The sequence below is a fragment of the Echinops telfairi genome, unplaced genomic scaffold (assembly GCF_000313985.2).
Source record: "Echinops telfairi isolate 266 unplaced genomic scaffold, ASM31398v2 ScPeMD7_11;HRSCAF=52, whole genome shotgun sequence".
Taxonomy (NCBI): domain Eukaryota; kingdom Metazoa; phylum Chordata; class Mammalia; order Afrosoricida; family Tenrecidae; genus Echinops; species Echinops telfairi.
The window spans coordinates 38626495-38643601 of NW_022103908.1; positions in this window are offsets into that span (position 1 = coordinate 38626495).

Here is a 17107-nt window from a genome sequence, read left to right on the forward strand (position 1 = left end):
GATCTTTTCTTTCTTTCCTGTATTTTCAATGAGTTTTACATTATTCCTGTGCTCAGTTGATGGTCTGTTCCACAGTCAACATCTGGCCTTGTTTGGACTGTTGACATTGAGCTTCTCCAGTCTCTTCCCACAGATGCAGCCCTTTTGATTTCTGTGTATTCTATCTGGAGAGGCCCATAAACAGTCATCTTGGGTGTTGTTGGGGGAATATATATTTGTTATAAACAAGTCACTGATCTTGAAAATTCTATCATGAAATCTCCACTTTTATTTCTATCACCAAAGCCATTATGTCCAACTTTTGCATTTCAGCCGCCAATAATTATCAACACATCTTGATTTTTATCAGTTTCAGACTTACATTATTGGCAGAATTCTTCAATTTCTTCATCACCACCTTTTGTGATTTGTGCATAAATGTGAATGATAGTTGTGTTGACTGGATTTTCTTGAAAGTGGATAGATTTGGTACAATCATGTACTTCATGATTGATTCTGCAATGTCCTTTTTGATGATGAATGTCCTGCCATTCCTCCTGATTGTTATTTCCAGCATATTAAACCATATTATTGTATTATTTTCTGATTCAAAGTGGCCAAAATCAGTCCACTTCACCTCACTAGTGGATATTGATATTTATATCAATCTTTATGTACTCCATTTCACTTTTGATGACTTCCAGTTTTCCTAGACTTATACTTGGCAAATTCCAAGTTCCAATCATTAGCAGATTTTTGCAGCTGTTTTTCCTTACCTTGAGTCATGCCCCACCAGCAAATAAGATCCTGAAGGCTCCTCTCCTACAGGCTTTGTCCCTCTCACACCACCATGGTCCACTCTACTCTGAGAAAGCAGCTCCTCCCCAGTCATACGTGTAGTGCTCTCCGACCAAGGTGCTCATCCTCCAGCATTCTCGCTGATGGTGTTCTTTCTACTTCCATTCGTTAGGCCTTCGTTCTCTGACAATGTTTCCATGTGGAACCGAAGTCACACATAGGGTTTTCAGAGGTCACTTACTCCAAAGTGGGGAGACAAGTCCTTCCTTGTTGTTTGTCCGTAGTCTGAAAGCTAAGCTGAAACCTCTTCATTTGGGGTAATCCTGCTTGTATTAGAAATATCAGTGACTTAGTGACACAGCTTCCAGTACCACAGCAACACACAAGCCACCACAGTACATCAAACTGCCAGATTCCAAGAATTATCTCTAATTCATCAGGATTAGAATTTTTCTAAAAAGAGTTTAGGGAAAAAACCCAATAAGCCAAATTAAAGAACATACCTTTCTGAGTGAAGAAATGGCTTATTTCATGAAGGCTTGTAACCCACTCCTAACGTTTGTTCTCTGATGTCTTGGAGCATGGTTGGAATGTAATAGAAGTATTAGCTATTTCCTTAGAGAGTCCAGAAGTCTGCAATCCAAAAGCATTTGGAATTGCATCTGAAGGCCAGGTATTTAAAGTCCCCAACATAATGACTTATTAATAAAACTGTTCAAAAGTGAATGTTATTAACAAGCCCTATTTCATTAGCCAATATAATCTGATTAGCTGGGATGAAAGAGGCATCTAGATCCCCAGTAATTCACTGAACTTGTACTACAGCAAGGAACATTGTTGCTGTAAGGCCAAGTAAAAATTTCCCCAAGGTTGCAGTTGAGAGACATGGCCATGCCCAACATCTTTCCTGGGCTCTGCAGCAATCTTGTTAGGTGCCGTTAAGTCAGTTCTGACTCATGGAGACCTTATGAACAACAGACTGTATCCTACGCCAACCTCACAACAGTTGCTATGTTGGAACCCATTGTTGTCACCACTGTCTTGTCCTCTTGTCTTGTCTGTACTCACTATGATAAACAGAGAAGAGATGGAAGTTGTCAAGGATGTCATCTTGCTTGGAGTCACAAACAGTGCTCAAGGAAGCAGCCAGCAGTCAAAAGACCAAGGGACTCATTCGGTCAATCGGCTGCAGAAGGCCGCTTTAGACTGTTGAAAAGCAAGGATGTTACTTGGAGAAAGCTGGTACTTGGGTACACCTGACCCAACCCAGGGCATTTTCAATCACCTCATATGGCCGTGAAATCTGATCATTGAACAAGGAAGACCGTAGAAGAATCGTTTGCATTTTAATTGTGGTTCAGGCAAAGAATATTGAAAGTACCATGGACAACTAAAAAGACTAACAGATCTCTTGGAAGAAGTATGGACAGAGTGCTCTTTAGATGTAAGGATGGTGAGACTTTGTCTCATGTACTTTGGACATGTTATCAGGAGAGACTAGTCCCTGGAGGAGGACCTCATGCTTGGTAAAGGGGGGATGCGGTGGAAAAGAGGAGGACTCCTGATGAGATGGAGTGGCACAGTGGCTGCAACAATGTGTTCACACTTAAAAACGAGGATGGTACAGGACCATGCAGTGCTTCATATGGTTGTACATACAGTCACTATAAATCAGAACCGACTGAATGGCACCTACCAACAACAATGAACTCACCGGCAGCCTCCCCAGAAGCCCTTTCTGGTCTATGAGACATCTGCCTACAGAATAACTCCAGTTCCCCTGCCTACCACATTCTGAAGCCACAAAACTGTGCGAAGAGTCACAGAAGCGTCGGAGCCACCTTCAGGGGATGGGAGCAATGAAGCTGGAAGCAGCCTCGGTTTGAGCCATAGGAGAAGAGGAACTGAGTAGTCGCCTGGGGCCACAGGCAGGATCCACATCCTGCAGCCATCCCCCAAGGCCTATTTCAGCCAGAGCAGGTCAGGACATCTGTCTGGCCTCTGCGGAGTATGAGGCTAGGGCTATTTCCCATGTTCCTCTGGCAGTGTTCTGGAATATTCAAACAGATATTTTGACCATTCTCAACCCCAAATTTGGGCAATCTCTGAAAAACAAAACTAAACTGTAAGACTGGGGTAAAAGGTCAAATTAAATCAGCCAGGTACTGTCAAATGATCTCCAACTCACAGTGTGTTAGGCCGAATTGAGTAGAGAAACAAATCCAGAGACACTCCTATATGTATAAGAGAGAGTTTCATATCAAAGAGTAATTGTATACTGAAAAAACACACCAGCCAAGTCCAGATCAAGTCCATAAGTCCAATCAATACTACTTCAAAAATCCTTCTTCACAGTCAGGCCGTCACATGCAATGATGCAAAATGCATGAAGATCACAGGCGGGTGGGTGTGAAGTCTTGTGGATCCAATGGTGGTGGAAGCATCTCAGCACCGGCACGGGTCTCCACGTGGCTCCCCCAGCTCTCTCAGTGTGGTTCTTCAACAATAAGGTGAAGCAGAGAGAGAGAGAAAGCTCTTGCAGGTCTCAGCAATTCTCCATGTGCCTTGTCAACCAGAAAACCAAGGCAGAGAGAGAGCAGAAGCTCCCAGAATCCTCATGAGAAGGCCATGCCCACAAGGAGGCATCATCAGGCTGTGACCTGATTGACAAGCTAGACTTCACCACGCCCCCTTCACTCTTAATACCCTCAAGTTGACATGAGATTATGTAACTCCCACATTGGTAACCCCACCGGTGTCAAAGCTGAACTGTGGGCCAGGTAACATGATCTAAAGTCTCCCTAAATTCAAGCCTCTAATTGACTCTTCTGGTGTACAAGGGGATCAAAAAAGTTTGTGGAGAAATGGAATTTTCCAAGGAACTTTTTCAAGAGCCCTATTTTCTCATCCATGTTTCAACCAGTCTGAGACACACAGTTCTCTCCCCATCTAGCCTTTGCTCCTGCCCCTTTCAGACCTGAATGCCCTCTTCCCCACTCTCAAGGTCAGGTGAGGGTGCAGGAAGGGGACTGCACACAGTACTTTACCTGCACTCTACTCTCCTTTGGATGCTCTATAAATTTCAGGCCAAATCTTACTTTTGGGGTTATTCTTTGACAACCTTGGCCTACAGAAATTTTTATTGCTGGTCTCTGATTTTCCAGTCCGTGAGTTGGTTATATAACATGCTTTAAATGCAGATTCCTTACAAGGGGCTCAAGAGAAAGGCAAAGAGAGCCTGGGTCCTCCCCTCAAGGAGCTTCCAATCTAGTAGATGCTGACTGAACCAGACTGAGCTCTATCGCGTGAGAGAAAACTCTCCCACGTAAAGGCCAGACATCAGCATGAAATGATCACCAAGAATCATAATGTGCCCCCGGAGGCTTAACTTCATAGAGGAGTCTGCCATATTTCCCTTTTATTATGGAAATTTCAGGGTACAGTTTTCAATATTTTTATTTAGATTTTTTTAGTTTGGCAATAAATGGGTTTTTCTTTCCCCTCTCTTGTTTCTGATTTAAAATCTCAGGGATCAACTTAGATCGCGGGATATTTGCATGTTGCTTTGACTCTGATGTAGGATCTAAATGGGAGGTGACAGTGGTGTCCCTAAATATGGTCATCCTGTGGCCACTGAAGATCTAACGTGAAATGGTCCCAGCTGCCACACATAAAAGGGTCAAGTCAAGCATGAATACAGTTGCCCAACACCCTTCTTCCTGCTCCACACACCACCCCCCAACAATTACTCATGGTGTTTGTTGCTTGGTGTGCTCCAGGGCTGATTCCAACTCATCCTGACCCCACAGGACAGAGTAGGATGACCCTATGATGCGCCTCCGCCAGGCCTCCTTACACCAGGCCTGCGAAACCTGCATTCTGCCAAGGGCCATTTGCAGATTGTAAACCTCATTCCTGGGCCTTATTGGTCAAACATTTCATTAACTCCCCGGTAGGGTAGTGGGTACATGATGGGCTGCTAACTGCCAAGGTCAGTAGTTCAAAAACAGCAGCCACTCCTCAGGAAAAAGCCAGCAATTTCTAACCCTGTAAAGAGTGACAGCCTCGGAAACTCACTGAAACTGTTCTACCCCGTCCGGTGGGGTCGCTGTGAGCCAGCATGGAATCGATGGCAGTGAGGCTTTTAATGTGATGGCGAGAACTGCTTCTCTTGGGTGAGGCGGGCGAGGTTAGCTGAGGGTGATGATTTCAAGGGCCGCATCAGGCCGGCCAGCTGGACATTCCCCTCCCTGCCTTAGACATTGATTAGCAGCAACAAAGATGAACTCCAAGTTTAGAAAACCTAGCCCTCAAAATCAGGTCTGCAAAACAATAGAATAAAATGGAAGGCTTATCTAAAAATTTAAATATTCTGCAGGTTGGGATGGGATTTTTCCCAGGAAGGCAGATTTAAGGTTGAATCAGTCACCTCTGCAGAGAGCACTGGTATTGAAGAAGACTGCAGGGAAGGTGCTCTGAGAAGCAAACGCTGCTTTTCCAGGTAAGAGTTACTACCTTTTAGTTGCATCTGACTGCCTGCACCATTGCCATAGTTGTTGTTGTTGTTGTGTTTATGTATCCATGACTTGGACAGGCCTGCTGTTGGGCACTGACCATCCCTTTAGGACGCAGGAAGAGCATGTTCTGGTTGCTGGCACTGGATAGGACCTGAGAAGTGAAAGGGTAGCCCTGAGTCTGTTTGCCTTTGGGTAATTGTCACTGACGGTACCTGGAATGGAGTCTGGGCAGCCAAGCATGATGAGAAGAATGGCCCCTGAGAACGGTGGGGGTTCTCCACCTGCTCTTGGACACTTGATAGGTAAGGATGTCTCCCTGGCTCATTCTGTCCCCTGTCAGCACTGCCATGGTCCAGCTTAGTCGCCTGCTCACTCCAGACTGGCTTGCGGAGGAAGCTCAGGTTTCTTTCCTGTGACTCATTGACCCTGCTCATATAAATGGAAAAATGGATCACACACCGGACAATTTGGTGAGTTCTGCAGCTTCCCAGGAGTCCCCGAGTGGTATAAGTGATTAGTACTCAACTTCTCGTGGAACGATTGGTGGCTGAACACAGAAGATCCTCAGAAGGCAGGCCAGAGCTCTGTTTCCAGAAGGTCACTGACGTGAAAACCCCGTGGAGCCCGGTTCTACTCTGGGTCCGTGAGTGAGAATCGATTCCACATCAGCTGCAGCAGCAACAGCCGTTTGGTTGTCACGTGGTGACATCCCTTAAGTACATGATCTTGTCTGGCTGGAAATCTATGAGATTCCCTTGCCTATGAACAATGAAACTGTGCATGCCAAATCCCTCCTTAGTGACAATATGATAGAATAACTTACATTTCATGGTGCTACTCACACACACTGTGTATGTTTAGTAACATGGAGATATTAATTTTTTGCTTGGGAACTTGAGACTTGGGTAAATAAACTAAATTAGAATTCAGAAAATGGGGAAAGTCTTGTTATTTAAAACATAACTTGGGTTTTTCTAGCCTTGAGTAAAAAATAATTAGTAAGTCTTGAATGAAAACTAATTAAATCTCTAAACTAACAATGAATGGGAGGAAGCGGTATGCTCATCTGCTCATCCGCCATTCAATAAAGTTATGCTCCTGTGGAGTGTCTTTGGAATGCCCTGTGCTGACAATAAAATTGTGGGAGCTGATGACCTGAACAAGTATCTCCACTGCCAGGCAGCTGTGTGATAGAGTGTGGAATAAGTATAACAGGTCATTGCTAGCAACCGCAGCCAAAATTAGAAAGAATTGGGGTCACTACAACCAAGAGGGCACTGTAAGAGGAGGGAGACTTGGAAATGGTTCTCAGAACACCCAAAACATTTCTAAAACAAGATGATTATTGCTGTTAGATGCTGGTGACTTGGCTCGTAGTGACCCTGTGTACAGCTAAACAAACTGCTGCCCGTCCTGCGCCATCCTCACAACTGTTGGGAGGTGTGAGCTCACTGTTGCAGCCACTGTGTGGTTGAGCATCTTTCTTTTTCACTGACCTTCTCCTTTACTGAGGATCATCGCCTTCTCTGGGTACTGGTCCCTCCTGATAACATGTCCAAATAACATCCTCATTGGGCTGCTAAGCATAAAATCAGTGATTCCAACCTGCCACCCACTTCATAGGAGAAAGATGCAGTCCGTGGTGCTACAACTCAGCCTTGATAATGCTATGGGTCAGTTCTACTCTGTCCTACAGGGTTGCTGTGAGTCATCATTAATTCGTGACCGTGGGAAAACCAAGACTGAGGAGGGACATTATATACTGATGGAATAGCTCACACATACATTGAAGTAGGGGAGCACAGTGGAGAAAATTTGGAGGCTTAAGGTTACGTGGGTTTGAGGAATCTGGATAAGAAAGGAAAACAAGTATCTGGAGGTCACATTCTGAAACCCATTACATCAGTCAGGGTTCAAGTAGTAGCTGCAGAATCTGCCCTGGTGGTTCATTAGAAGAAATTTACTAAGAGAAATTCGTGACAGAGGTTCTGAAAGAGTGAAGTTATTTGGGGACTAGCACCAATCAGAAGCTGTTACCCAGAAGGAGGAGTCAGGAGTCAGGGAAGGAAATGCTGCCACCGTGGACATCCGCCTTCTTTGTGCCGAGACCAGGACTGGGTGGCCCTCTGCAGCCGTTAATGAACACTTTGATCTAAGAGTCCATAGAAGAAAGCTACTCAAAATGGGGTGGAAAGGAGACAGAACAGAACAGAATTTCAAATTCCCAGTGGAACCCAGGCACTCCGGAACCACTGAGGCTGGACCAACACCCAAAGCTATCGTCCTCAAATCATTTTTTTAATCGTTTTATTAGGGGTTCATACAACTCTTATCACAATCCATACAGACATCAATTGTGTAAAACACATTTGTACATTCATTGCCCTCCTCATTCTCAAAACATTTTCTCTCCATTTAAGCCCCCGGCATTAGGTCCTCATTTGTCCCCTCCCTCCCCATTACCCCCTCCCTCATGAGCCCTTGATAATTTATAAATTATTATTTTGTCGTATCTTGCCCTGTCCGACGTCTCCCCTCACCCACTTTTCTGTTGTCCGTTCCCCCAGGGAGGAGGTCACATATAGTTCCTTGTAATTGGTTGCCTCTTTCCAACCCACTCTCCCTCTACCCTCCCAGTATCGCCACTCACACCACTGGTCCTGAAGGGATCATCTGCCCTGGATTCCCTGTACTTCCAGTTCCTATCTGTATCAGTGTACATCCTCTGGTCTAGCCAGACTTGCAAGGTAGAATTTGGATCATGATAGTGGGGGTGGGGAGGAAGCATTTAGGAACCAGAGGAAAGTTGTATTTTTCATTGTTGCTACATCGCACCCTGTCTGGCTCGTCTCCTCCCTGGGACCCCTCTGCAAGGGGATCTCCAGTGGGCTACAAATGGGCTTTGGGTCTCCACTCCGCACTCCCCCCATCATTCACTATGGTAAGATTTTTTGTTCTGATGATGCCTTATATCTGATCCCTTCGACACCTCGTGATCGCATAGGCTGGTGTGCTTCTTCCATGTGGGCTTTGTTGCTTCTGAGCTTGATGGCCTCAAATCATTTTTAAAGATTAAATTGCAAACCTAAACTTTCCCTAGTCGGCTGCTTAGACTCCAAGAAGAGTTTGGCTTAATTTGTAAAGTATGCATACCTTGAGCATTATAACCCCTCCAAAGATCCCCCTAATGTGGGTGCAGTTGACGACAGCATCTCAAGGGGATGCTGAGAATTCGGAGGCAGTGACTTTACATTAGCAGTGGTGGAATAATTTGGAAAAGGATAATGAGGATGGCCAAGCAACTCGAAGAATGGACACAAGGTCACTGATTCACACATGCAGAATGTGTTGAAATGGCATGTCCTTTGCTATGTACAGTTTCACAGAAAAATGAAATGTGTTTATTACAAAAAGAACCCACAGTAACCCACAGAGCTGGAGCCTCAGAGCGGGTTATCTCCAATGAGCTGCCCAGTGGAGGTTGCCAAGTAGGAACTGGAATCATGGGGCGGGGATACGGTCACTAAGAGGAAACGGCTCAAATTGGTGCAGAGGGCACCTGGTTTCTTTCTCCTGCCCACTAGCCTCTCACCAGCATGGCAGTCCATCAAAGGCGGGCATGAGTTAGCTGGCATAGGGGCCTTGAAAATCAAATTTTCAGGAAGGCAAGCAGAGTCTGGTTAAAGCAGCCGTTCTCAACCTGTGGGTCGCAACCCCTTTGGGGGTCAAACAACCCTTTCACAGGGGTTGCCCCATTCAAAACAGCAGCAAAATGACAGTGATGAAGTAGCAGTGAAAATCATGTTCTGGTTGGGGGTCACCACCACATGAGGCACTGTATGAAAGGGCGGGGCATGAGGAATGTGGAGAACCCTGGGTTAAAGGGTTGGGCTGTATCCAATGAACCATGAAGTGCTCTCGATCAGGGTTGCAGAAGGAGAATGTAGAGGCCATAGCACTGGTGGACGACAATAGGACCTGTTCATTGGCTCTTTCAGTTAGGTTCGTATTGTATGCTAAGTAACCCCTCTCCCGAAAATGTCCACAGCCTAGTCCCTGGAACTTTGTTGGGCAAAAGGACTTTGTCGATATGAATAAGGATCTTCAGTGGAAGAGATGGTCAGAGGTTTGCCAGGTGACCCAGAGCTAATATAAGGGTCCTTAGAAGAGGGGCCAGGGGGCAGAGAGGCCATGCACCAATGGAAGTAGTGATGCACTTTGAAAATGAAGGGAGGAGCCACAGCCAAAGCGTGCAGACTGCCAGTGTTGTTGTTGTGGTTAGTAGCCAAGGATAGGCTTCCTGTTCACGAGGAGCCCGTCTGTCGGAAATGTTCCAAAGGATTTTCTTAGGTGTAAGCTTAACAAATGCAGCTAATCAGGGTGTTTTTTTCCTTCTGTGGTACAACTGGGTGAGTTAGCAGTCAGGCACCAATCACTCGGACAACCTCGATAAGGAAATGGATTCTCCTTCGGTACCTTTAGAAGACATCCGAATTGCTAACATTTAGATTATCTCCTAGTAAAACTGATTTCAGATTCTTCAGCTCCAGAACCGTAAGAGAATAGATTTGTGTTATTTTGCTATTTTCAGTGGTTAAACTGGTGGTAGTTTGATATGAAAATTAATTTTGAGACAAAACTGGCCAATGAAGAAATGAATAAACTATAGAGATCCCACATTCCAGGGCCCATAGAGCAAAACTCTTTGTTCTCTGTGATTTGAACTCTCTGAAGATTTATGAGGCCCTAAAAATTTCTAGATGCAAAATTATGCAAGTCCCCAAGGCAAGGAATATGCCTGTCTTACCCAACTTTTGTTTCCAGAACTCACAACATGTGGACACGCTGCACGAAGGTCCTGGTGGTAGGGTGCTTCTCAGGTGGCTCCCTGTGTCCTTGCCCCCAATGTGGGCTGGGCCTAGTGACTTCCTTCTGGTGGCAAGAATATGGCCAACGTAATGAGAAGCCCAACATCAGTGCTTTAATGACAGAAATGGTTTTCTTTCTCACAATTCTGGAGGTCTGCAGTCAACATGCAGGGGGTCAGGGGCCAGGCTCTCTGATGACTGGAGGGCTAGATCCTTCCTTGTCTCTCCAACTTGTTAGCCCCAGGTGTCCCACCATCACATCATCCCTCTGTCCCTTCTCTTTTACAAAGATACCACTCGGTGTCTCTTCTCTTTTATAAAGAAGACACCACTCTAGCCGAGCCTACTCCAGTATGATCTCGTGTGAACTTAACTAATAACATCTGGAAAGACCATCTTTCCAAACAAGGAGAAGTTCACAGATTTATGGGCTTAGGACTTCAACATGTTCTTTGGGGTGTGGGTAGTGGTGGTGATGGTGGGGAATAATTCAACTCATACAATTTCTGAGATTAGTTTATAAAAGACTGTGACTCCCACCTTGCTTGTACTCTCTCAACATCTGTCTGCTTCTGTGTTTGTCTCTCACTTGATTGCGCTGATGAGGCCCCCGGCCCTGTTGATGAGCTGCCCTTTAAGCTTGCCCTTGTTGGCAAGACAAGGAGAGAGGCAACCCGCACCAAGTGAGGGACTGAAGCCCTAGAAGAACAGCCCGCCCCTTTCAGGCTGGATCCTGCCACCAACCCCTTGATTGAGCTTGGAAGTGGAACCACAGCCTTCATAAGACTCCAGCTCCTGCCAACCCCGTGATGGCAGCTGTAAGTGACCATGAACCCAGAAGGTCTACTAGGCCACTCCTCGATTTCTGCCCCACAGAAAGTGTGAGGTAGTCCATGTTTATTCTGCTATTACGTTTGGGGGTCACTGGTTATGAAGCAGCAAGCAGAATGAATGTCACTGGTGTGTGAGTAAGCTCCTCTCTTGCTCCACTGACAACCTTCACCTCTCGAATGAGGCCCACCTGCTATCCCAAGGCACCTGCTTCATTTTGGATAGATCAGACAGGGAGACGATCCCTTGGGATCAGTAGAAGTATCTCAGTTCCTATCTGTCGGGCTCAGTCTGACCTCCTGGGACTGTAAAGAACAGAACAAATTTGCCTTCCATAGACAGGTCCTTGATGTACCCTGTACATCTTCTCCCAACAGGCTGAAATGTCCCCAGGTCCTGTCACTTCGGTGGCGGCAGCTTGCAAAGCATCTCAATGTGTCGCCGCAGAATTCCACCTGAGAGCTGCATCCTCCAAGTAAAAAAAGTCTCTGAGGTGGCCCCCAATTTCCCAGACCCAGAAGAAGCACTTCCTCAAAGACGGGTGATGGGCTGCTTTCAGGAGAGTGTGCTGTCTCTTGTCGCCTTGGACTGTATACAGTTGGACTGACGAGTGTCCCAGAGACCTTGGGCATGATATCAGAGTCACATGCTGCCAAGCCAGACATGCCTCAGTTGTATCTCGGACTCTTCTTCAGAACAAAAAGCTGTCTCCATTCCCTGGTGCGGCCATCACAGAAAGATCACACGTGGCTGGCTTGAAAGAACAAAAGATACATTTCTCATGGGTCTGGAGACCAAGTCTGCATCAGACTCTCAGCTGCTTCAGTCTCTTCTTTGTAGGCCAGCCAGTTGTTCCTCGAAGCCTTGGCTGCCGGCGACCCTCCCAGGGCATGGGCGTGGCCCTGGGCATACATGTGTCCATTGTGCCTTTCTATACCTCAGAAGGGATTTGCACTAGAACCTGGCAGAGACAGCTTTGACCTAATTAATACAACAAGGAACACTCTCTCCAAAGAGGATTGCGTTCACAGATCGGAGTTTTAAGGTCCTGACACATCTTGATGGGTGGAGATGGGGGTGGGAGGCCCAATTGGAAAACAGAAACCATGCTCACGCATGAGAACCTGAGAACAGCCCACTGTCTGGCTCCCGAGGAGCGCCCTGGCCAGGATGTCCCGAAGACCTCGCAGCACACACAGACTTCTCCTGGGACCGCAGGCCTTGAACACGAGATCAGGAAGAGGCACCGTTTGTGTGTCTTGAGCTGCAGGATTTGTGCAGGCTGCTTTCTTGCGGTAACTCACAGCCTCTCTTACTGAGCACCAAGGGACGAGACAAGCCCTGTGGCTTCCCTGCCCCGGCTGCTGCCCACAGTGGGAATGATTTCACTCCTATGGAGGGCTACGCCAGCCCCGACCATGGGCTGTTGGTTTACGTTAAAGTAGCAAGTGTGGAAACATGAGAACCCAAACCAACAGAGTTTAGACAGCACAATTCTGGGCGGCAGTAAAAAAGAGCCTGGTGATTTCTCAAGCAGGATTTCAGAGAAGATTCCCTGCTATTTTTAACAATGCAGCAGTCCCTCATCTCACCGCTATGTTGTTCGCCTTGACCCTCAGATTCTAGGCCCCAGGACAACCTTGGGCCCTCCCTGTGCTGCTCCACCTCGCTTCCGTTCACTGGGCCCTTTGTATGCTGTAGCCAATGTTTTCCATGCTCCCTTCACTTAATAACAGCAATCCAATGAGGCAGGACCACTTCTGAACCCACTTTACAAATGAGATAACTGATCCTTTGAGAGGTCGAGCCATTTGTCTAAGGTCCTAGTTAGTGCAGACCCTGGAAACCACTGCATTCACTGCCTCCCTAAGCCAGGGCTCCTGCCTGCTTTCGTCCTTTTGAAAATCCTGCTCCTTCAATTCTTCATTTTTTTCTCTAACAGCAATGTATTCCTGTCTTTTCATTTTTATTTTAAAAGAATGACCTAGAGGAATTGCTTAACTTTTAAATGACTGATGGAGAATTCTCTGTTGTGGGGGGCTATCCTGTGTGCTGTAAAGAATATGCTAGCATTGTCTCCCATCGCTACCAGCTAGATACCAGCAGGAACCTCCCCACAGGTTGTGACAAACAAAAACATCTGCAGACACTTGCAAATGTCTCCCTGGACGATGGGAGGTGAAAATCATCCCCAGTTGAGACCCACCATAATGGTTAACTGTATGTGTCAACCGGGTGAGGCGATGGTTCCCAGTGGTTTGGCTGAACATTAGTGTGGTGGCTGCCATGGAGTAGTAACATGTAATGAAATCAGTTAGCCTTGCTTAGAACAGACTACCTTGAAAAATGGATGTTGTTAGGTGCCTTCCAGTTGTTTCCGATGCATAGGGACCTTGTGCACAACAGAACAGAACACCGCTTGGTCCTGTTCCATCCCCACAATCGTTCTTCTGTTGGCGTCCACTGTGGCAGCCACTGTGTCAATCCATCTCCTTGAGGCCCTTCCTGTTTTCCACTTTACTGAGAACCGTGTCTTTTTCCAGGGACTGGACTACGGTGCGCCTGATCCAAGCCTTGGTATTTTGAATCTCCTCACATGCATTCAAAAGTTTGAACATGCAAAAGTTCAAAGTGCATGGGGCGAAGTGTCGCCATCCTCCCTTCTAAGGACATCCTGGTTGTTGATCCTCCAAGACAGACGTGCGTGTTCTTTTAGCAGTCCATCGTACTGTCAATAGTCTTCGCCAGAACCATAATTCAAATGTGTCCATTCTACTTTGGCTTTCCTTGTTCCAGGTCCAACTTACAGATGCATATGAGGCGAGGGAAAACACCGAGGCTTGGATCAGGTGTGCCTTACTCCTCACCGTGACAGCCTTGCTTTGCAACACTGTGAAGACATGGTGTGTAGCAGAGCTGCCCGATGCAATGCCTACATTGATTTCTTGACTGCTGCTTCCATGAGCATGGGTTATGGATCCAATGGATGAGTTGAAATCCTTGACAATCGCAACATTTTTTCCCATTTATCACAATGTTACCTATAGGTCCAGTTGTGAGGATTTTTATTTTTCTTTACATTGAATTGTAACCCATACTAAAGGCTCTGGTCCTTGACGTTCATCAGCAAACGCTTCAAGTCCTCCTCCCTCTCCTAAGTAAGGTGTGTCACCACCACCGTTGAATCCCATGGTAGGTTTATACCAAGTCAATTTGGCTGAACTATATTTCTGAGAGCCCCTTCCTATAGGGCTCCAGGTTAGGGTGCCCACAAGGGGAATTATCATGAGATTGAAAGACCGGCACGAAGAAGCAGTCATTTTTAACACTCTGAAGGTCAGCCAGGCTCCATCTTTGGTGACTCTCTGGCGGTGACTCTTCATGCTTTTGACCTGTGCTTCCCCCACCTCCTGCCAGATCTCCCTTTACCCATTCTCCAAACACGTGCTTTTCCTTTTGGGTTTCCATTTGTTGTTGCCCTCCCACGTTTTCTCTCCAGTTCTTCTTGCCCACTGGCAGCATTCTGGGCTATAGAGAGTTCAAGGCCAACAGCAGATCCAAGCAATGCTTTGCAGGCCTTTCCCTACCAGCTCCCACAATCGCATCATAGTTTGCCCTGCCTTAAACTCTTATTCTAGATCTCTTCAATAGTCTGCTTCTCTTGTCAGACCCACCCCCTACTGAACCTTTCTGCAGACCTCAATCTGGAACTCCAAGTTGCTACGCCAATTCACTGCCACTGGTGTATTTGGTGGTGATGAGCACCTCCTAGGCACTGTGTTTGGGGGAGTCTTATGGTCCATTCTGAACCACCCCAAAGGGTTTTCTTGGCTGTATTCTTTACAGAAGAAGATCATCACCTCTATCTCTCGTGGTTGGGTTCAAACCACCAACCTTTGGGTTAGCAGCCAAGTGCTGAGTCACTGTACCACCATGGCTCCTTCCCAAGGCACCATTACTCAGTCTTATCTTCTGCCTTGATCGCTCTTCTGGCCCATCTTTGGTTACTGCAATGCCACCTACCATTCCACAGCCAACTACAATCTCCCTTGAAGCCTCCCAAGGTCACCCAGTCCATGATGATCTTTGTCTCCTCCCAGTGACTAGAAGTATCAGCACTGGTGCATAGTGGCTATGATTTGGGCTGCTATCCACATGGTCATCATTTTGAAAACACCAGCAGCCCTGTGGGAGAAAAGCTGGACTTTCTACTCCCATAAACAGTTACAGTCTCAGAAACTCACAGGGCGGTCCTATGAGTCGGCAGTGACTCAAAGGCAGTAAGTTTGCTTTGGTTTAGGATGATTCAAAAGGAGGTCTCCACTTTTTCGCTTTAAACGATTGCTCCTGATACCACATCTCTCCAAGCTCTGAGCAGATTAGTTTACCGGTGCCTATAAAGGACCCCTGGCTGCATGACAGGTTACACAGGGACTTCTACCCACAAGGTCAGCAGTTGGAAATACCAGCAAATCCATGGGAGAAAGATGAGCCTTTCTCGTCCTGTAAAGATTTACAGCCCTATAGGACCAGTGGTGTGAGTGGCGAAACAGGGAGGGTAAAGGGAGAATGGGTAGGAAGGAGGGAACCGATTACATGGAACTGTGTGTGACCTCCTCCCTGGGGGACAGACAACCGAAAAGTGGATGAAGGGAGACGTCGGACAGGGCAAGATATGACAAAATACCCATTTATAAACTATCAGGGGCTCATGTGGGAGGGGGGAGTGGGGAGGGAGGGGAAAAATGAGGACCTAATGTCGGGGGTTTCAATGGAGAGAAAATGTTTTGAGAAACGATGTACAAATGCGCTTTACACAATTGATGTGTGTATGGATTGGGATAACAGTTGTATGAGCCCCTAATAAAATGTTAAAAAATAAATTAATTAAATATAAAAAAAAGATTTACAGCCTCAGGGGTAGTTCTACTCTGTCCTATAAGGTTGCTATGCATCAAGGGCACTAACTTTGGTTTTGGTTTGGTAATCCACTGGTATCCAATTGGAAAGTATGGGTTAGATCTCATTTCTGTAACTCCACATTGGAATTTAAATTACCTTCCAATTAAAAGAAGCTGAGTTGCACAGTGACCCAATGTAGTCTTTAAAGGAAATGAGCTCTAGATTTACATCCTATTCCATTAACTTTGAGTGAAGGCCTGGGGGAAAATGAATCTTCCCAAGCTTTCGTTTCCACTTCTGTAAAGGAGAAATGATCGCCCACCAAGCCTTGAGGATGATATTCTCGCTCAGAGTTGCCAGTCCACAGAGAAGACCATACGGCCTGCCCTACTATGAGACATGACATCCCTCACTGACCCATAGCCCTACAGGGGACAACACTGGAGACACTGTGTGGGAATTCCGCTGGATCTGATCCCACCATACTGAGGCAAAACACTAAGGGTGTGCAACAGAACAGCAAGGGGAACAGAGCAATGAAGTCCCCAGGTAATACCGAAAATAGACTTTGGGGCCAGGGCTTGGCACCCCATCAGACTCAACCAGGAAATACTCCTAAAGGCCAACAAAAAGCCCTTGAACTAACTATAAGCTCTTCTTTTTTGTTGTTGGGTTTTGTTTTGTTTTTTTGTCATTGGCTTTTTGTTGTTGTTTTCTTTTCTTTTGTTGCTTTGTTTTGCTCCATCTTATTTTTGTGCATGTTATTATCTCCACAGGTCTGTCGAAATAAGATAGGCTGGATGAACAATCTGGAGGAGAAAACAATATGACCAACAGTTCCGGGGGAACATGGGAGAGGAGGAGGTGTGGGGAAAGGAAGTGGTGTTAAGAAACCCAGAGACAAGGGAACAACAAGTGACCCAAATCGGTGGTGAGGAGGGTGTAGGAGGCCTGGTAGGGGATGACCAAGGGTAACGTAACTGAGAGGAATTACTGAAACTCAAATGATGAAGGCTGGGCATGATAGTGGGACAAGAGGAAAGTAAAAGGAAATAGAGGAAAGAACTAGGAGGCAAAGGGTATTTATAGAGGTCTAAATAAAGGCATGTACATAATATAAACATATTTATATATGAGGATGGGGAAATAGATCTATGTGCCTATATTTATAGGTTTAGTATTAAGGTAGCAGAATACTTTGTTCTATTAAAC